The 22,975-nt window shown below is 36.1% G+C and overlaps 1 pseudogene; it reads right to left on the bottom strand.

Annotated features, from left to right (window-relative positions):
• Positions 1 to 22,975, bottom strand: part of LOC137737313 (uncharacterized) — a 67,858-nt pseudogene that overhangs the window by 21,352 nt on the left and 23,531 nt on the right.

Below are 22,975 nucleotides of genomic sequence, written 5' to 3'. Positions count from 1 at the left end.
AGCTTGTTGTGGAGAAAGAATGCGTTGAACAACATGAGAAAGGCGAACTGCCAAAAATTTTGGGAATAATCTTGAAAAGAAAATTTGCCAAGCAATAAGTCTAAATTGAGTAATGGAAATAATGTCTTCTACCTTCAGTATCATAACAAATAAATTACTATTGACATTAGGTATAACCAATTTGATTGAAAGAATTGCTTCACAAATTGAATAACATCAAAGCCAACAATATCCCAACAATGGTGATAGAAAAAACTTGGAAAACCATCTGACCCAAGCGCACTAGAAGCACTTAAAGAGAAAATTACCTCCTTAATTTCCTCATTAGTAGGTAATGCAGATAAAAAATCATTTTCAGAATCAGTGACCATTGGCTGAATGACCTCACAAACCTCATCAATACCTGAAGGAGTGAAAGAACCAAACAAAATCTGATAAATGAAAATGATGCTAATAAACCTACTTGTGCTACGTGTTTGTTTCTTTAGGGGTTACTTCTTTGTTTTAACTAGTTTTTATTTATTTGTTTATTTTTATTTTGAACAAATGATAGTATCTACATTAAGAGGGTGATGGAGTGTGCTAATCCTTACAATGGACTTGCCATAATAATGTGGTTCAACTTCACCTTTAGCGAGAATCGAACCTAAAACCCCTCACTTACAAGTAAAGAGGAATACCATTAGACCGTGGTACTAAGTGACTTTGTTTTAGTTAGTTAAAATATTCATTTTAAAATGAATATGTAGGTATATAAGAAACAAGTTTTTCTCAATGGGGAAAACAGTCCTTATCGAGCACTAGATAAGTTTGTTATGACTTGCGTTTAACCAGACGAACAACCTATCACTAGTACAAAAACATATTTGCGCGACGTAGCAAATTACATTGTGCAAGGTCAGTTTGTGCAACGTTAACAGAAAATCGTCAAGCTAGGATATTTTGCACGACGACACTTTGCACAACGAAGCACTCCGTCGTGTGAAGCAGTTTTGCGTGACGAATGTGTACCGTCATTGCGCAAAACAACTTCGCGCGATGTGTGCTATGCATCAGGCAAGTTTTTGGCGCCAAACCAAGATTTTTTCCCAACTTTGCACGACGAGACTTAGCGCGACGAATCTTCCGTCGCTCAAAACTGTTTTGCGGGACACATGTGAACCATCGTCGCGCAAAACTGTCCATGTGTTGCGCAAGTTTTTGGCACCAACCGAGACTTCTACTGCCTTTTTTCCCAACATTGCATGATGAAGGTGTGTATACGTCGCACAAAGTCAAAACGGAAATGTCACTTCTTATCTTTCTTTCTTGTGTTCTAACATAAGTCAAAAACTCCATAGTTGCCTTCCCCTCTTCCTCACCTGTAGACCTCCATAGCCGCCTGACTACACATAGGTGATTCAAAACCTTTATGTTATTCTTCCATTTTTATATATGATTGTATTGAATTTTGGTTAATATTACCCAATATATTGAAAATTTTGATCTTTTTTGTTTGTTTGTGAATGACTAATTACCTGTTGGGATCAAAATATGCGGAAATTAAATCCATGATTAATGTAGTGATAGATGTGTTCATTCTTTGTTCTATGAAAATTGGGGCTTGTCAAGTGTTTCAATTTCTTAATGTGAGTTGGAAGGTTATTCAAGATTCAAAAAATGTGAAAAACTTTGGAGAATTTTAGTTGGAAGTTCTTTGTTCGACATTACATTATTCATTTGACATATATGACATTCAAACTTTTTTTCCTCTTCTCTTTATTTCCTCTTTCATTGATTCACTATTACGATTCAGTATGCTATTTCCTCTTTCATTGATTGTTTAGTTGGTTAACGAAATGGGATTGGTATAATTTTTTTTAGCATCTAATTAAATGGTGAATTTGGTGCTTGTTATTCATAAAGATAGGATTTTTGGTTGCCCATCAATGCTGGGCGTTCGAAGTCCATAATTTTATTTTACATCCTAATGGTGTTGCTCAGATGCATGGCTTTGAATTTTGATTTTTGTTCAGCTAGACTAGTTACTATACATAACAGAGCTATGCAGTTTAGACGGCGTCCGGGATCTTAGAATGAAGTTATTGCATCTATGAATCATTAGTTTGAAAGATGTTATGCTTAATATCCCACCTTCCCAAACTTTAAAACCATGGTTTTCCAAATTCTTTTGGTCACTTTATAACGAAATTTTAAATTTCTCTGTGAATTCATTTGCTGCAGTTTGTTGGCTGGCTTAGCGGAGGAAAAATTCCTACTTGCTAGCTTTATCTATGTTTGGAGGTGTTGCCACAGCGCCTTCCAATAGTCCTCGCTTAAGAAAGTCGGGTAGCAGACTACTTGTCTCTGATTTGGGTACAATTAAGTGTTTGAGTTATGACTTCTGAGTTCTGGTTGATATATATCTACCATGGGGGGCTTTTTTTTTTTTTCCCCTCTTGTCACGGTTTTATAGCTATAGAAAAAAATCTTTCAGGTACAGGTGAGCTCGAAAATGGTGCAAAGGAGGGTTTCTTGCGTCTGATAGAGGGAAACGATATGAAGGATGGAAGAATGCCAAGCATACCAAGGAGAACTGCTGCATTCTTTTTCCTTCTATTGAAACCTATTTGTCTGTTTTTGACATGTGCAGACTATGATGGTTTGGCTTTGGGGAGTCAATCTATTGGTTTTTGCTCAGGGCAATGTAAACTATGCCAAATTTTTTTATCTTGCTCAAAATCATTTGACCCACAGAGAAATATGAAGGTACCAGTGCAACAACTTAGTGATGTTGAACTATTAGCCTAATCGTTACAGAGTTATTTTCTATTTCTGTCTTCAATTGGAACTTTAAATGTTGTGTTGCACAAACACAAACCTTGCAAATTGCAATGTATATTTTTTTCCTTAATTTAAAAGTTTGAAGTCTATACTCTCTCTCTCCATAAATATAGTGGAGAAACCAAAAGCGGAACTGGAAAAGCAGAGAGTCACAAAACAAAGATAAATTGTGATTCCCGTTTCAATCAACAACCACAAGTTCATTTTCGAAACATACAACGCAAATAAAATAAAATAAAAAATCAAAGTTTGGAAGTAAAAAAAAAAACTCTATTGTAGTTGCTTATTGGGATTTGTTATGTTTATCTGTTGTTACCTTCAATTCGACAGGAACGCTTGCTCCTAATTTTTGGCTATTAACCATCTTCAACCCGTGCAGATCCTTTATTTATTTCTACATCTGCTCAATAGGTTAATGTTCGCTGTAATCACATCCCAAATCAATTCACCTTTGTTTATGCAAACACTTCTTCCAGATCGAACACAACATAGGTTGATGCATTGAAGGAGGACGTGACAACCCTACAGGATCAGCTTGTGGTCCAGGCGATCAGATGAGGGTCCAGGGCGAGCAGATGAGGACCTATGCCGAGCAGGTGAGAGACCTTGTGCGAGCCATACAGATGTCCGGCCTCCAAATCTCGCTACCAGCACCTGATCTTGCTCCACCTTCGACCTCCGAGCCACTTCGCCCTGATGATACCAAGTAGCCTGATGTATCAAACCTAGAAGACCACTCGTAGTTTTTTCTTTTTTGTTCAGACATCTTGTATGTACATTTTCATATATTTTATAACTAAATACTTTTCTTTGGTTAATTAATTCTTGTTTAGAATTTAATTACAATATTTATTAAAAATTTTATAAAAAATATTTTTGACCAAAACAAAAAAAAAAGGGTATGCACGACGAAGAGGAAACCATTGTCATGCAAAGCCACTAAGCCACTTTGCACGACGCATGTCACTACATCTCGCAAAGCCACCTAAGCCACTTTGCGCAACGCATGTTTCTTCTTCGTCGTGCAAACCCTGTTGCCACTGTCTTGGCGCAATAGTTAGTGCGCGACGAATGTTTCATTGCACTATTTTTCAGGCAACGATTTTTGACTTTGCGCGACGAAGGTACCTACGTTGCACAAAGTGTTTTTTTACTAGTGTGCATTGATCAACTAATCTAGCCTTTTAAATAGTTATGTATGATATATCAAACTTTTTTTTTTTGAACAATATATAATATATCAAACTTTGACATAAAAAACAACATTACGACAATTAATTTAATAATATGGTTATTTAATTAACCATAAATTATTAGTGCTAAATTTTGGTTGGCACTCCAAATTTTTATTTATTCGGTTATAACTCTTTTTATTTAACAAAAAGTAAGGGTCTCAAAGGATGGACGTTCAATTATCTCCTAAACTATATATGTCAGCCTCCTGTATTATGCACAATGCATTGCAACGTTTTGTTGTTCAATTATCTCCTAATGAAATCACATCACATGGGTTGTGTTTTATTGGACCCCTCAGAAGGCTTACATAATTAGTTTAGAGTATTTCCTTTTAGCACCTTGGAAACACTTCATTAAACTACTTTTGTTTAATATAATAAGATTAGAAAATGAGGCCATGTTGCATGAAGAAAGCCAACGGTGGTTGCCTCCAAGGACAACAATAGTATAATACTTGGCCAAGTTATCTAATATTCTGCTTGCTTCTTATTTCATATTGATAAAAATTTTACCACCTGCAAAAGTAAAGATAAAAAACTCAAAAATATTTGCAAGAGAATAAAATAATTGTAGTATAAATGGCTCAAATAATGTCATTCTCCATAAGAATTATTTGAAATAATTAATGTTAAAACCAAATCTGAATTAATTATTTAAAACAAAGATTAGAAAAAAATTGAGTTTATTATTTAAAATTTTTAATAAAAATAATTAAACAAATTGGCAAGAAAGCAATTTAAGGAAGCCAAAAATTGTAAATACACATTTTTGAAAAACAATGATAAAAACACACTAAGGTTCCACCGCTACTTTAACAACCCTATGTAGTTTTACTAATAAATTATGAATTACAAATGCTACTTTGAAGGTTAGGTTCTCTTCATGCATATTGTCCTCGTCATACTCAAGTAAAAACATATATCTAACATGTAGTATGTCTGTGATATTCAGATCAAATATGCACATGCAAGACGTCGTTAAGTTTTGTAAAAACCTTCTGAAAGTGCATGCAGCTTTTAAGACGTGATACTTGCCTTAAGTGAATCACAATTTTTAATCACAAGAAGCCATAGCAATCATCCGGTGATATTCTGACCAAATTGTATCCGATTACTTATCTGAACATCCGAATCGTAACTATGTATAAAGACATAAAGAAAGTTTAAATATAATGATTAATAATTCAAAGAATCCATGCATAATATCATAAGCAATTAAATAAAGACTACAGATTCATACTAAGGCTCGTGGACTCGCCCTAGCAAAAATGATTAGTTATACGCATAATCATAATTTTTTTTTTTGAACAATTGATATTATCTACATAATTAGGAGGAGGGGGCTGGCTTAGCCTCACAATGGGCTATCAATAATATGGCTCAAATTCGCCTTTGGCGAGAATCGAACCTAAGACTTCTCACTTACAAGTGAATAGGAATACTATTAGACCGTAGTACTAAGTGGGTTAGATATTCGAACCTAATCATAATTAAAATCTAAATATTATTAAGAAGAAAGGATTGAAAACACCTTCTATGGAAGTTTGCAAATCTCCAAAAGTCTATGTAGAATTCTCTCTCAAAAATTGAATAGAGAGAACCCTAAACTCGACAAAGCCTTATTTGTACTACTACAAAATAAAATCCTTCCTAGAAAAGGTCTTCTAAAGTTAGGAAACAAAATAATAAAAGGATAACTTAGGAAACATAATCCTAAACCCAAAATGTCACTTTAACAACTTCACACCCTGGTCCATTATTACTCCATAAATCAACAGCTCAGCATAAAAATCTAAAACTTTATCATGAGCAAGTTGAAAGACTCGCAAACACCCAGCAATTGGAATCACTCCAAAATTCATCCGTTTGCTCAATTTTTCTCAAGAGAGATTCGCATGTCCTACATTGGAAATATAAATTAAAATATCAAAATCTCACCAAAATAATTACCAAACTTTAGTATGTGACCTTACGCATTCATAATAATTATTATGAATATTACATAATTGATATTTACGACCTAATTGTGTTATCATTCCAAAGTTATATGATAATTAATACTAATGCTATGTATAGCCAATATTTTGTTACTATAAGTATAACCAAAGTTTTATCAAGGAAATAGATTGAAAAGATAGACAAACAATAATAGTGTCAAATGCTGATTTATATTTATTGAAAAAAAAAAAATCAAACAAATACAATATATACATGTGAATATATCCAAAGACTTAAAGCATGAAATAAAGTACCATGCTCATTTTAAGCCCAAGTGTCATGAGTCTTCTAACCATTGAGCAAATGATAATAGATTATGTTTATTAAGGCAAATATTATTGTAGCAGAAGGGTCAATAAGTATAAATATGGAAAAACTTGGATAACATATAAGAAGACAAATTTTCAAGATGGTGAGAAGGGTCAAGTGACCCTTGTGGGCTCTAATTAGGTCCGCCAATGATCTATAAGAAAGAGGATGTCATAAGAAAATATAAGCGATATTTCCTTTCCTTGGGTTATTGGCCATCTGTCAAGAGTTTCAGTTTAATACCAATATTTCAGAAAATGATATTTGAGATATGAATAATATATGGATAGAAAATATTTTTATTGTTGTAAACATTCCTAGTTTAAGTATGATTGTGTAAATCCTAGATTAGATTCGATTCTAGTTATCTTTTCCTATTGTATCTTGTATTCCTTGGGGATGAAGGAATATCTTCTCTCCTTTACTACTATAAATAAAGGCACAATGTAGGAGGGATAACAACACACACATTTCCCTACAATTCTACAAACACATCTCTCTCTCTCTCTTCTCCTTGCCACCGGCCCTTTCTCCTTGTCAAATAAAATAGACCACAACACGTTATCAGCACGCTCCTACCGCTGCACTTAGGAATTTGACGTCAGAGATTTTTTTTTGCATCAAACCAGTTCATCCATATCATCACACAATCAGGTTCTTTCAAAACAACGGTTTTTATCTCGATATTTTTGCAGTCTTGATAGCATGAACATTCACCATGATGCATGACCCAACTTTAAGTTTTACGAATTTTAAATTCTACATAAATTGTGTATGCCTCATAATCATAATTGTCGAATTATGTGAATTTGATATTGGTTATGAATTGCATCAAATATATTTGTATATGCATCAAATTGAATTCAATTAACATATTATTGTTTTGCATATGCATATAATTGAATTACATATGAATTGAACTGAATTGAAAAAAAAAGAAGGGCATTTTTTTTTTTTTTGCAATTAGGAAACAAACCTGGTGCAGCTAGGGTTTTTTTTTTTTTTTTTTTTGAACCCACGACCTAGCCCAGGCCTGTAGCCTGTGGGCTGAGCCACGTCACGTTGCAAGCTAGAGCCATGGGCTCCTTGGCTATACACCCTAAGGCCCAATTTTTTGGGTTACCTGAAGTGGCCTAGGTAAAAAAAAGCAGCCCGTGTTGAAAAAAAAAAAAAAAATTCTGTTAGCTTCTTGGTCTGCCTGCAGCAGACCAACCCCCCTCGTTCCCCACCCCCCCCCCCAACCCCAGTCTTCCCCATGGGCCTGCAGGTCCTACCACACCCACATCCCATTTTTTTCGCCCTAGGTCTCATGGACCAATTTTTTTTTAAGCTACCCATGGCCTTATTTTTTTTTTTCTCTTGTGCCCCGAACTTTATTTGCCTAATTACTTTAGGACCAATGGGTTTTATATTTTTTCACCCACACTTTAATTTGGCCCAAAGTCCAAATAATTAAAATTCAACTATAATTGTAAACCTAAATTTTATACGCATATTCTTGTTGCATATTTGTTTGCATATATATATATATATATATATTTGTGTTTGCCTGCAGGAATATATGAACCTGAAGTTCGTAATTATTTTGAAACTTGAAGTTTCTTATAAACATGCCTTGTTTGAAATCCTGAAGTTTTCACTTAAAAACATCACCCATGAAAACCCGAAGTTTTTCATGCAAAATTAAACCAAATCATGTCTATTAGAACCTGTATGTTCTGCTCCTACGTGAATGGATTGATTTTTCTCCATTACACTCACCACATCTTGTCCATCTATTTTGTGACAGGAACATGTCGAATTTGAACAAACTTGACTTTACCGCTTTGGAGGTCTCTGGAAGGAACTACCTCAAGTGGGTCTAAGATGTGAAACTCCACCTCACCGCAAAGAACTTGGGTCCTGCTATTGAAGAAGCAACGGACGAGCCTGTTGGTGAAGCTAAAAAAGCCAGCGCTATGATCTTTAACGGAAGACATATTCATGACGCTCTGCAAATTGAGTATCTTGCTGAGGAGGATCCACGTGCTCTATGGGTTACTTTGGCTGATCGTTTTGATCACCAAAGGACATATTCTTGCCTGAAGCAAGACACGACTAGTAGCATTTGAGCTTCCAAGACTTTAGGTCTATGAATGAATATAATTATGAAGTTTGTCGAATTTGATCACTTCTCAAGTTTTGCAATGAAACTTTGACTGAAGAGGATCTCCTGGAGAAGACCTATTCGACCTTCTCTGCTTCTAATATTGTCCTGCAACAACAATATAGAGCTCAGAAGTTTACTAAGTTCTCGGATTTGATCTCTGTTTTACTCCTCGTTGAAAGGCAGAACTAGCTGTTGATGAAGAATCATCAAGCTCGACCTACTGGGGCCACTGTTGTGCCTAAAGCACATTATAGCACCAACCAACACCCAAAACTCCAAAAGTTGCGTGGTAGGGTGGCCAGAAGCCATCATGCGAATGTCAACAGAGGCCCATCTAAGGGAGGAAACAAAGCCCAGAAGCGCCTAAACCTCACTCCCAAAGCCCCAAACTTCAAGAATAAAGGCAAAACACCTAAAACCATGGATGTAGACATGTGTTATCGCTATGGTTCAAAGGACCATTGGTCCCGTGATTGCCGAGCTCCCAAGAAGGTGATAAGAGCATATTTATGCGATTTTGTTAGCTTATTTCTTTGCATTTACTTAGTTAGTTTCTATTTATTATAGTGATTTAAGCTATTTTTTTGTGTTTGTAGGTCCAATTAGCAAAAGTGAAAACAAACGGCAAAATGGAGCAATTTGGAGGACTTGGATTGGATAGCATGCGTGGAGAGCACTTGGGATGGGCATTTTTGGTGGTCAAATGAGGTTAGGAATGTGCTACAATCTGGAAGAATTAGGATTGAGGCTTGGAAGACAAGGAATCAGAAATTAAAGGGAAATCTTATCCAATCTTATCTTATCCAACCTTATCCTTAACAAACCTTATCTTATCCTATCCTAATCCTACTTTACCTTATCTCCAGTTGCAAGGGGGGTTCCTTATCACATTAAACCACTTCCTATCTAATTTGAGGAGTCCTAAAACAATGCAAACAACCTAATCCTGTTCCTCCACAAATTGGGTCGTGCCCCCTGCCTATACATACTACCTATTACCGCAACTTTCAAGGGGAGAGAGGAGAAAAATATAGAGAGTGGCACAAGTTTCTGAGAGGAAAAGAGTGATTTGTGCTTCAAGGAAGGAGAGAATGAGGAGTGCCATGCACCTGCACCTAAGGATTATGCCGAATCTGCCATTGGAGTGCTGGGGAATTCCAGAGTTCTTTCTATCCTTATTTTAGTTTCGATGTTTATTTTAGATTGCTTTTCAACTATGACGAACATGTGTAACTAAATTTCTTTTTAGCTAGAGGTGAATTCGAAGCCATGAACATATGTTTTATATGAATTGATTACATCCAGTTATTGTTTCATAAAACATGAATGCGATTTACTTATCTGTTTTTATTAAGAACTTGTTCTTGTGTGTTGATTAAGGGTGCACACTTAGTTTGCATGCAGGGATTTGATGCTAGAATATAAGGAAATTCCACCTAATCATTATGAACTTATATTTACAAGTAGTAAAGGTCAATAGTCATGATTGTGTTAAGTAAATTCCTGGCAGGAGTATCATGCAATTCACAGTTACGAATGCCTTGTCAATGTTTATGATTTTCACAGAACTTAATGATATTTGATATGTATCTCTATCATGCTGTTCATAGTTAGGGAACTTGAGAAGAATAATTTGATTACGTTGCTGAGTCCAATTCAATGAAATTAGGAAAATTTGAGAGTTAATTAGTGTTGTTCACGATTAATTTGGGGCATTGTCATTCATGGTTTATAGGAATAATAACTGGAAATTGACTTGTATGCATATGTTTTATGTGTGGAGAAGAATCCTCTAGCTAGTCTTTCACCCAATTTTTGTCCAAATTCACTTTGTTTCTGCAATTTAGTTGTTTCAGTGCAAAATTCGTCCAAAAACCCCCTCAGTTCTTACTTGTGTTAGTTTTGTCTAGTTTACATTTTTTAATTCCAGTTTGTGTTGATTAGCATCCCTTCTAATCCCCGGCTTAGAACGATCCCTACTTACTCATACTACAATTGTCTAAAAAGGGTTTAATTTGTGTGTTAGTTTTTACCACATCAGAAGGTTGTAAATGAATATCATTCTAGTCGTATGAAGTTTGAATCGAACTTCATGAAAGTGGACAACCCGGAGACTACAAAGATGGAGGTTTCTGATTTTCAGGAGGATACCACCCCTATAGAAGATTAGAATCATAGACATAGACTTATTTTTAGTTGAAATAAGACAAATGGGGTCGAATTCCACCTAGTGGCTGAACCCCTCATTTGTTTCTGGTTGATTTTTGATCAATTTTCCTTTATGTTTGGATTATTAGTTGGTGATTTGTTTTGGATATTAAGTTTTTAATCCTTGGATACATGAAATTATTTTGAATTGATATTTGTTTTTATAAACTTTTATGCATGTGACCGATTCAAACTAATTTTTCATTCTAGGTATGACTAGTGGGAAAGTTAGTTGTCTGGCAGATAGTGCAACCACGCACACCATTTTGCATGAATGCATCTATTTCACTAACTTCATACCTAAGGATGCACATCTGACAACCCTCTCAGGCCCATCCAACCTGATAGAAGGATACGGTAAGGCATGTATAATGTTGTCTAATGGTACAATCTTGACCATTTCTGAGGCACTCTATTCTCCACATTCCGGAAAACATTGTTAAGTTTCTTGAGGATGTGGAGCGCACCTCGAGTGGTCTATCTACTATGACCATACGCCCCATAGAATGCCACTATGTGGCTGGCCCTACTACTGGGACCGCGCACGAAATTACATTTGGCATGATCGTTTGGAGCATCCTGGACGAATAGCGATCTGCCATATCCTCAAATCTTCACACGGGCATCCACTAACCCGAAGTTTAGGTTCGATCCAAGGAATCACATGTTAAACATGTTCGATGGGAAATCTTATTACTAAGCCTTCTTATGACTAGATTGGTTCGAATCCTCCCATTTTTCTACAACGGATTCAGGGGGACATTTGTGGACTGATTCACCCTCCCTACGGACCATTTAGATACTTTATGGTTTTGGTTGACGCTTCCACACGTTGGTCACACATGCGCTTGTTGTCCATAAGGAACGCTGCATTCTCCAAACTGTTGGCTTAGGTTATCAAGCTCAGGGCTCACCATCCTGATTATCCGATCAAATCTATTCGATTGGATAATACTGGAGAATTCACATCTAAAACTTTTGATGACTATTTCATGTCGGTTGGGGTTGAAGTTGAACATCAGGTACCCCATGTTTACACTCAGAATGGCCTAGCAGAGGCTTTCATTAAGTGCTTACAAATGATTGCTCTATTGTTGGTCATATATACCAAGCTCCCGATCGCTGCTTGGGGCTATGCAATATTGCACACAGCAAAGTTGGTCCGCCTGAGGCCTGTTGTGACACAACCATTTAGTGCCCTTACGAACCCAACATATCGCATTTGCGCGTATTTGGTTGTGCGATATATGTACCAATCTCGCAGCCCTTACGTACAAAAATGGGGCCTCAGCTGAGGATAGGAGTCTATGTCGGATATGATTGTCCTTCGATTATTCATTACTTAGAACGTTTGACAGGCGATCTAGTTAACGCTCGTTTCGCAGATTATCACTTCTATGAGACAGTCTTCTCATCGTTAAGGGGAGATAAGAACGTCACTGTTCCTGAAGAACGACGCGAATTATCGTGGACGACTCTCACTTTGTCTCATTTAGATCTATGCACCGCTCAATCTAAAATTGAAGTGCATCGTATATTAAATCTTTAGAGCATAACTCAGGGAATGCCAAATGCTTTCACCGATCTAGCATGTGTGACAAGATCACATATTCTAGCTGCGAATACGCCTGAAAAGATGGATGTACCAAATGTACGATAGACTGCCCTCCTGGAAGCCCAGGACGCCAATCTTGGTGATATACGTACAGTAGCAGCTAGCCAATCATCTGCCCCTACACAAAAGTGTGGTAGACCTTTTGGTTCAAAGGATTCACACCCCCGGAAGAGGAAAACCATGGCACAAGGTCCTAAAGAACCTACCGTGAATCTGACTATCGCTTACTCATTCTACCCAATCAATTCTAGATTATGGAAGCGTCCTTGAAGAGACGAATCCTCTTCCCGAGAATCCTGAGATTTCGGTCTATTATGCTAGCTTAGATGATGTGTGGCATAGAAATGAGATGATTGTCAACGATGCATTAGCATTTACATTAGCTTCTGAGATCATGTTAAGCGATGACATTGAACCGCATTCCGTTGATGAATGTCTAGAACTGATTGGTCAAATTGGAAACAAGCAATCGAAGTCGAACTCGATTTGCTTACGAAACGTAAGGTGTTTGGGACCTGTAGCTCCTACTCCTCCACATGTGAAGCCCGTTGGCTACAAATGGGTTTTCGTTCGGAAGCATAATGGGAATAACGAAATTGTGCATTATAAAGCTCGTCTTGTTGCACAAGGCTTCTCACAACGCCCTAGGATTGACTATGACGAAACTTATTCAACTGTTATGGATGTGATTACTTTTCGCTACCTTATCAGTTTGGTAGTTTTCGAAAAACTGGATATGTAGTTTATGGACGTAGTAACAGCGTTCTCTATGGGGATCTTGATACAGAAATCTATATGAAAGTTCTCAAAGGACTTACATTGACTGGTTTAAATATTTCCAAACCCTGGAACATGCTCTCAATTCGGTTGAGGTGTTCACTCTACGGTTTGAAACAATCTGGAAAAATGTGGTATAACCGTCTGAGTGAGTATTTGACTAGTCAGGGATATGTGAACAACGAACTATGCCCTTGTATGTTCCTTAAGAAGTCACATTCCGAATTTGCGATTGTTGCAATATATGTCGATGACATGAATCTTATCGGAACTCCTGAAGAGCTCGCAAGAACTGCTGTGCACCTGAAGTCAGAATTTGAGATGAAAGATCTAGGTAAGACTCAATACTGTCTCGGGCTCGAGATAGAGCATTGTTCGGATGGAATCCTAGCACATAAATCGAACTACACCTAGAAGGTGTTGCGCCACTTTAATGAGGATAAAGCGAAGCCTTCGAGTACTCCTATGGTCGTTCGTTCATTCGCTAGATGCAAAACAAGATCCCTTCCGTTCGAATGAGGATCATGAAGAGATTTTGGAGCCTGAAGTTCCTTATCTAAGTGCGATAGGCTTTTTATTGTACTTAGCTCAATGCACTAGACCTGACATCTCTTTTGCTGTTAATCTTTTGGCAAGATACAATAATGCACCAACATGTAGACATTGGACTGGCGTGAAAGACATTTTCCGTTGCCTTAAGGGTACTACGGATTTGGGTTTGTTCTATCCCTATGAATCCTCAAACGGTTCCACACCCTATGCTCTTGGAGTCTATTCTCGCCTTTTTAGTTATGCTGATGCAGGATACTTATATGATCCGCACAAGGCGCACTCTCAAACGGGTTATGTCTTTACCGTTGGAGGCACCGCAATCTCTTGGAGGTCAACTAAATAGACCTTAGTTGCCACTTCGTCTAACCATGCTGAAATTCTCGCCTTACATGAAACAACTCAGGAATGTTTTTGGTTGAGAGCAGTAGTGGGCCATATTCGAAGCTCCTGTGATCTTTATCCTGTGTTGATGTCCCGACGATGATCTTTGAAGACAACGTAGCTTGCATCGAACAGCTCAAGAAAGGTTACATCAAAAGAGACAACACCAAGCACATTGCGTCGAAATTTTTCTTTTCACATCAACAACAAGAGCATTAGAAGATTGAAGTCACGCAAATCTGTTCACAAGACAATCTGGCCGACCTCTTCACCAAATTGCCGAAGACGACGTTTCAGAAGCTTGTTCATGGAATTGGTATGCATAAACTTTCTGAGTTGTAACTTTGTTATTTCTCTTTGGAATTATGTCAAACTCAGGGGAAGTATCCTATAGATACTTGCTTGATCTTAATGTACTTTTTTTCCCTACAATTAGGAGCATTTTTCCCACTGATTTTTGCTACCTAACTAGGTTTTAATGAGGCACCCACATTGAGCTAGTCATATCCCCGATGACGTCATCTAGACGTTTCTTTTGACTTTGCATCTCTTACGCATTTTTCCTTAGACTTTGCCATAGCCTTAGGGTTTTTTTTAGTAAGACTTACTACTTATGCAAGTTTCTACCTTATTGAGAATAAGCATTGTTCTTTAGAATCAGTGTCAATGAGTCGACTTCCTCAACTTCTGCATGATGCTAAATCTACCTTGAGTATTTACACACTCAAGGGGGAGTGTTGTAAACATTCTTAGTTTAAGTATGATTGTGTAAATTCTAGATTAGGCTTGATTCTAGTTATCCTTTCCTATTGTATCTTGTATTCCTTGGGGATGAAGGAATATCTTCTCTCCTTTACTACTATAAATAAAGGCACAATGTATGAGGGATAACAACACACACATTCTCCTACAATTCTACAAACACATCTCTCTTTCTTCTCCTTGTTGCCGGCCCTCTCTCTCCTTATCAGATAAAATAGACCACAACATTTATTGGAAAATTCTCAAATTTTGACTTGAAAATGAAGGTTGATGTTGAGGCTGGATTAATATTAATACTGACATGAACATTAACAACTATACTAAGACTAGGGTTAATAAGTATCAAATAATTGATAAAATCAATAATAAAGATACTTTTTTATGACACGCTTCGGTAAGATTAAAAAGTCAACGTATCCAATCAAAATCCCCTTTTGGATTGAATGAGAATAAATGAAGAAATACTAAATTGTCCCATATCAAATGTAGAAATCTACAATGCTCCATAACATAACCTAACTCGGAGGAATAAGTTCATTACTCTTTCTTAATTTGGGGAAGTATTATAATGAGTTTCTAGAAAATTGTACAAGTAGTTATTAGGTTAGTGATATTTCTCTTCATTTTATAATACAATGAGAACTATTTGCATTCATGATGGAGGAATGCACATATCTTATACCTCTTGCAAATTATGTATCTTCATTATATAAATTGTATAATCGAAATCGTTAAATTTCTTAATCTTCATTTGGAGATCACCCGGCCTATAAAATGTTATCTTCTCGTGTTATGTAGTTGTCTTGAAAAATATGTAGTGCTTTTTTTTAGTTAATGGAATAATAATCAGTTTGTTGTTTTTATTCTTGTTCTTTGACTTTATGCTCTCTAGTCAAATGTTTAATGATGTTAAAACATGACATAACATTCAACGTTTGAATTAAAGGTAAAGTTATACTATAAATTTGTCAAACTTTATCATCCATGGTTACATAATAATTGTAATTAAGGTTATAATTAATGTTATTTTTGTAACAATGGTGGTTTTTACATTGTGAGCGTCAAATTATACTATCAAATTTAATGTTGTGTGTTAACGTTACTACATTACAAAATTATTGTTCACATTTAACTGTACTAGTGCCCTTTATTTTGTAAAAGAATATCGTACACTAACCATACACACACAGAGCAACATGAACAGAAAAAAAGGTTTATGCCCTTATCTCTCTCTGTGAGCCGATCGATCAAAGAAAGCTCAAATTTTTTTTTTAAATTTCATTAGTTTTGAGTGAACATTAGACTAACTTAGTTTAATTTTTCCTTTTTCACCGATAAAAGTATCCATTTACACTGATTTTGCATTATAGACAGTGAATGTATATGGGTACGTAATTAATATGAACGTATTTTTTTAAAGCGAAAATATTTTAAGCTTCTCAAGCATTTTTACAGCTTCTTGGCATGAAACTTTTGGTATGCTTTTAGAGTTTAGTTGTTTCTCTTTTTTCAATGAACATCTTGAAAATTAACGTGCTCTACTACTAATGTAGTTTTTTTTTTTTATAACTACACCCTCTACCTATTAAGTAATAACCTCTTTATAATAATAAAATTGAGTAGGTCCCGAAGTAATGAGTATATAGAAGCTTTACTCCATATATATATTACTTTCCTCTATATATATCACACACATACACAAACAGAAAAGAAATGGTGAATTTACCATGCCCTAGTGCCTCTTTGTGTGAGCCGGTCAAAGATAAGCTAAAACTTGATAAATCTCATTAGTTTTCAGTGAACATTGGACTGAGTAACTTGGTTTATTTTTTTCCTTTTCACCAACAAAGGGAATACTATTTACACACTGATATGCGACATGCTTCAAACTTAATTAAGAGTGTATTGAGTGAATGTCATTGCTCTTGGATTCGGTTTAGATAATGCTGTACGTCTTTTGGTTACAATTTGAATGCTTGCAGTATCTTTGAGACCAAGAATCCAAGGTCATGGTTCTGACAGTCGGATTCTCTCGATCGCTCACTTCTTCACGATGACCACGTTCACTTTCCTTCTTACTTTGTCTGAAGCAAAACTCCATTGCCCCATTCAAGTCCAGGTGGGGTAGAAATGTTTCTATTTTCTCACTCTAAGTTTATTTTCTACTGGGTACGTATGTAGTATTTCCTTGCCATCATATAAGAGATTCCAATTTCTTAATATGGGAAAGTTCTAAACGAATGGTGTTGGAGATTTGAAGTATTTTGTATGATCCAAGCAAGTATTTGATTTTTCTCTCGCCATTTCTCCAATTGATGTCATCAGCTTCACTCATTTTCTTCTCATGCACACTTCTGTTTAATTATATCTTCAACTCGAGCCAGCAGAACCCACCAAATGCTATACTCATCAAATATTGGATTGTCCAGAAAATTTGAGGGGCAAGTTGGGGGAACAAAGCCATTTTCAAGAACGGTGAACAATTGAGGAACAATGGGAATTTCTTATCCACGAAATGGGCTTTATCAAAAGGCAAAGTAGTTTTCAACCCAAATAAAACCATGACCGATATTTACCAATCCAGAATTTGTTTGTTCATATTTTTTTAAGTTTTGTGAGATTTAAGGGGCATTTTGCGTGGTGAGTTCTAATGCAAAACAAGCATGCCCTCCACGAAGATGTCAAAATCTATACAACTAGCAAGTATGGTCCTGATCTTTAGGTCTCTATGTTGCCCAATTTGGATGAAGAGATGGAACGAACACAAGCATGTAATAGTGGAAAACAGTTCCTTTAAAAATGTATTTTATTTTTTCATTAAAATAAAATGCAATCCCCTCTTGGATGGACCTGCCGGTCCTGCATGCTCTCCATTCTTGCCCATGTCACTTCAACAGCTGAAAGCAGATTCCATGAGAGGCAAGGGAGGCAAAGATAGAAAGACAGAGAGAGACCCATCTAAAGCATCTTGCTAGTCATGGAGGCCCATAAAGCAACGCACATTTTTTCTTGTTGTAAAAGAGAGAAAATCAACCTTCCTTTGGAAAGTATAATGATGATAAACAACTTTTTATTAAGGAATTGAGGTAAGCACTTTTGTCTTGGAGAAGCCTCCTCCTAGGAGTGAGGGATTTTTTCAGTTATTTTTGAAAGAACAAAGATTTGTTAAAGCAACCCCCACCCTCCGCCCACCCCCCACCCCACCCCCACCCCCCCCCCCCCCCCGGAAACCCGCAACCCAACCTTCTCTCAAAGTCATTTGGTAGCCTTTTTCTTCAAAGTTTCAATAAGTTGCGTAGGACACAACATAAAGCTTAATTGAACAGCCCATGCATGAGTATTTTCAATCAATACAAAGCCACCATCAAATCTTGTAAAGGTTATTGCAAAATGCATGTAGAAAACCAGTGAGACCCCCCTATAGTATGTTGAATGTGTACGAGCAAGAATTATATATCTCACACATACATTTCCTCTTCAAATGGGATTGAAATTGGTGAATTAGCCAAGAGCTCGTTTGATAGTACCAATTTAAGTTTTAGATTTTAGTTTTCACTTCTTTTTTTTTTTTTTTTCTGGAGATAAAGAAAATATATTAACAAGTAGGAATAAAAAAATGGAGGGAGAAATGATCGAGAAATGGAAAAATGTATGAAACATAAACTTGGAATTGAAAACAAATGAAAAGGGTTTTCACATTTTGATTTTGAGAGCCACCACTGACATTGTAAAAATTTTATTGTAATTAAAAGAGTGCATAATGACTTTATTGAAGTGTTAATAACAGTTAGTTCACACCATCTTTTTTTCCACCATTCATCTCTTTTCTCCAAACTAGAAAATATAACTTACATGTTTTTCTAAATCATATTCCAAAACTTACATGTTTTTCTAGATCGATTGCTTTCAAGAATCATATTCCAAAACTTACATGTTTTTCTAAATCATGAATAGTACGACAGTTGAAGTCATTTTTCTCTTCTAGTTATTTCTGCATGCATATCCCTAAGCTTTCTTCACCAATTATGTCATTCACGGCTCTCAAACGAATCTCATCAAATATTGCTACTTCCTTAGTTGCAAAGAAATGAGCTGAGCCATGAATTCAAAATACTATTTGCTATACCCCAAGTAAAATAGGCATAATAAAGGAAAAAGAATTGTAAAGATTTTTCTTTTAAATTTATAAAAGTAAAATAAAAGAGAAGACAAGAAGCCAGTGACAAAACCATGTGAGCATCCAAAGCAAATGGCTAAGAAAAGCAATGAAAAGAAAAGCAAAAGTTGGTATGAGGTGGAAGATGGAGTGGGGTTTGAGATATATGTATGGAAGGGGTGCGTATGTCTGCTTAAGAAAAGCTAGGGTTCTGCAAATCAGACAATCTTATTAGCTTCTGTCACTATCTTAACTTTTATAGATGCTTGCCCACCATGCATATCTTCTCCAACTCTCCCTCTTCGCTTCATTGTTTTTAATCTTCTCTCTTTTATTTTCTATCTTTTATCTTTTTTTTCTTATTTTTTTTTATTAGTCAGCTTGGATACAACGCATTCGTTGCATCCCACACATTTTCTTTCGTGCCCGAGCCTCAAAAAGTAAGCACTCATATGATTGTCAAAAGCCACTAAATGGTAGGCCATATCAATAACAAAACACAAACACTCATGCATTAGTCTCTCTCTCTCTCTCTCTCTCTCTCTCTCTCTCTCTAATATTTGGTGGTGTTCTGGCTCCACAAAGCTCTGCATGGATGAGTTGACTACAACGCTCCATCTTTCTTCTTGTATGGAAATCTCATCCAACTAGCTAGGTCAACCCGACGTTGATCGCTTCTCATGTCTCTTTCATATTTTTTTTATTTTTTTATTTTTTATTTTTTTGTACCATTTGTTTGGGCTATTAACTTAGAGCAGTTCCAGCGTGGGAACCCCCAGGCAATACATTATGCTATCCATCCAATGAACAGTAACCACCCTTAGTGAACAGTAACCGTCTTTTGCATCTACACCGTTGCACTTTAATAACCCTTGTAATAGACAATAAAATATTATTATTTTTTTATTTATAAAATAACACAAAATAATTTTATTTGTAATTTCGGATAAGTTTTTTAATCGCTGTCGTTGCGCCACGTGTCATTATCCGAAAAGTTATAAAATAACACAAAATAATTTTATTTGTAATTTCGGATAAAATTTTTAATCGTTCTCGTTGCTTCGCATGTTATAAAATCCGAAAAGACAATTATTGGAGATGGATTTCGATAAGATTTTTAATCGTAGTCGTTGCGCCACGTGTCATTATCCGAAAATACAATTATTGGTGATGAATTTCTGATAAGATTATTAACTAATCACGTTGCACCACGTGTCATAATCTGTTTACAATCTTTAAGGATAGATTTCCATCAGATTGTTAACGAATGACGGCATGCCACGTGGTTTACAACCTGATCCTTTCTGAATCCTCCATATAATCCACCATCCATCCTCACAAATTTCACACCAATTTTCTCAAGATCTCTATTATTATTCATAGTTTTTTATTCCTTCTTCACCAAAATATCATTATTCATAGTTTCTGCTTTTTTTTACAATGTCTTCTTCTTCAAGGATAATGTGGGAAATTGATCAGCAAGAGGAAGAATTGTTTAACCAATCAGAAGAAATGTTGAATCTCCAGGTGGCCCAAAATGAAAGGGAAAAGGATGAGGAGTGTAGAGGAGAGATGACGAAGCAAGAATGGGCAGAGCCTCACATTCTCATCGAGTCATCCAAGCTATGGCAGATCTGCAGGCCCAGCCGTTTCGGAAACCTTGATAGAAGCAGGCAACGACGAGGTAATAAACTCTTGGACGATTATTTTGTCTGTAATAGTGCATTCCCTGATATGTACTTTAGACGTCGTTTTAGAATGGAATGACATTTGTTCAACAAAATCATGATTGCTGTTTGCAAAAATGATTCTTACTTTGTGCAAAAAAATGATGCTTTTGGTGCTATGGGTCTCCTTCCTCAGCAAAAAAATTACTGCTGCTTGCATATGGAGCATCTACAGACCAAGTGGATGAGATAATGAGGATGGGGAAATCAACCATTCTTGAGTCCCTGATGAGGTTTTGCGGAGCAATCGAATCTATCTACACCACAGAGGCATGATTGGGTGTAGAGTTGTAGAGGGGTGTTGTTTATGAAAACTTCTAGACCGACAAGCACAACTTTGAATTTAGGACAATCTTTGACAATATTCCAACATTCCCACCGGTTGAATGATTTATTTTTTTGTTTTGGTTTTGGCACCATACCAAGCTTGTGCTTGAAGTTGCTACACAATGCAGGATAAGAAATAATTATAATGAAAGTAGGTAACAAATAATTATAATGTAAATTTGGGTATAGTACAAACAAATAAATAATATATTGTTACATGATCCGTGTAATTTTCCCCACTTCGAAGATTAGTACTAGCTTGTGCCAAGGCGTCTCTCCACGTACTAAACGATTGGCTAAGTAATTTCCAACGACTGGACATCGATTCTTTGGTTCCTTTCCCACCCATTTTCTCAAGATAATTGGTATGAATAAGACTCCACATTTCTCGCAACTGCATCTCATTACCCGTAAGCGAACTATGAGTAACTTCAACCCAGCTAGTACACAACTCAACATCTTCAAGAAGCATCCAATTCATACCTGCATCAATAGTCATTTTGTTGAAAAAAATTGGATTGAAACTTTGAGAGAAAGATAGGAATGTGGTTGCAAGTAGTTGAGAAAATACGAAATTGTAGTATAAGGTAGATGATAATGAGAATGTATTTATAGAAAAGTAAAAACAATTTTTTTTAAAAAATTTCAAATTTTTTTTTCAGATTTTTATTCATTTTTTACAATTTTTAAATTTTTTTTATTCAACTAATTCATCTCTGCAGTTGGATTTAAAAAAAAAATAAAAATTGAATTCCAACACTTCAGATTGTGCCACGTGGCACAACGGTAACATTTATGAAATTTAAAGCTATTTTTTCTTTTTTTTTTTATTTATTTATAAAGGAGAATAGATCAACGGTTGATATTAAATAAGATTTTTTTTATTTTTTTACCATTGCAAATCTGACGATCCACATTTTCTTGTCGTTGAGATCCAATGGATCATGGGAAGCCACGTGGCTTCCCAACGGTAACAATTTGAAACTGCGTCGTGGGCCCCAATCGTTGAAAACATGTCGGGTGACACGCCTCCACATGCGAGTGCAGTGCACGTGCTTGACAAAAAAAAAATAAAAAAAGGGGTTGACGTCTGACTGAAGTTAGCCTTGCGTCAAATAGCCTTCAGGCTCGCGAGCTGGCAATTCGTGACAGGCCTGGTGCTCGGGCCTGCCCTATCCCTCAGGCTCCCACACGCTGAAGTCAATAGGCTAGACTCTCGGATCCTGTTTGCTGGCCTGTCCCCCGAGCTCTAGCCAACGCTAGAAGTGCTCTTAGATTTGATTGGTTTGTTTTTTTTTTCGAAAAAAAAACACCTCATAAAATTCTTCTGTTCATATATAAAATCACATATGCAAATTTTGTGATACAGTTTTGTGTTTAATAACTTACAAAATGTTTCTAATGGGTGGAAAATTAACCTGAAATCCTATGCATGCATGAGGTGTGTGTGCACGTGTTTGTAAATCATAACTATATTTATTGTTGACAAAGTAAACATTTCAGCCATTTGTCGTCCTTAATAAAATTTTAACTTAAGAAAACAAATAAAAATTGAGTGTTGCTATACAGCAATAAAAGACACAACATATGAGCCCTATAAATATCTGTCGAGACATTCATATCTTGAAATGGTGGTTGCCAACTTGGTCTAATAGCTGATGCATAATTGATGTCAACTTTCTTCAACTATTTGATGATCTAAGTAAGCCTTTTGTTTTCTTTTATGTAAGAACAAGGGTTGACAAATTTGATGATCTAAGCTATATTACTCTCAACTTAGACATGTTTAAATATTTTATAGATTAACAACTAGTTAAGCCGCCCCATATTACAGCAATACTACAGTCTAATAACATTTTTAGTAAGTGAGAGGTCTCGGTTTTAATTTTCGCCAAACGTGTATTCAAAACAAATTATTATGATTGACTCATTGTATAGCTTAACCAAATCTCATCC

This window comes from Pyrus communis, chromosome 2 (assembly GCF_041283825.1).
Source record: "Pyrus communis isolate YQ-2024b chromosome 2, ASM4128382v1, whole genome shotgun sequence".
Lineage (NCBI taxonomy): Eukaryota > Viridiplantae > Streptophyta > Magnoliopsida > Rosales > Rosaceae > Pyrus > Pyrus communis.
This window is presented reverse-complemented; position numbering and strand designations above follow the sequence as displayed.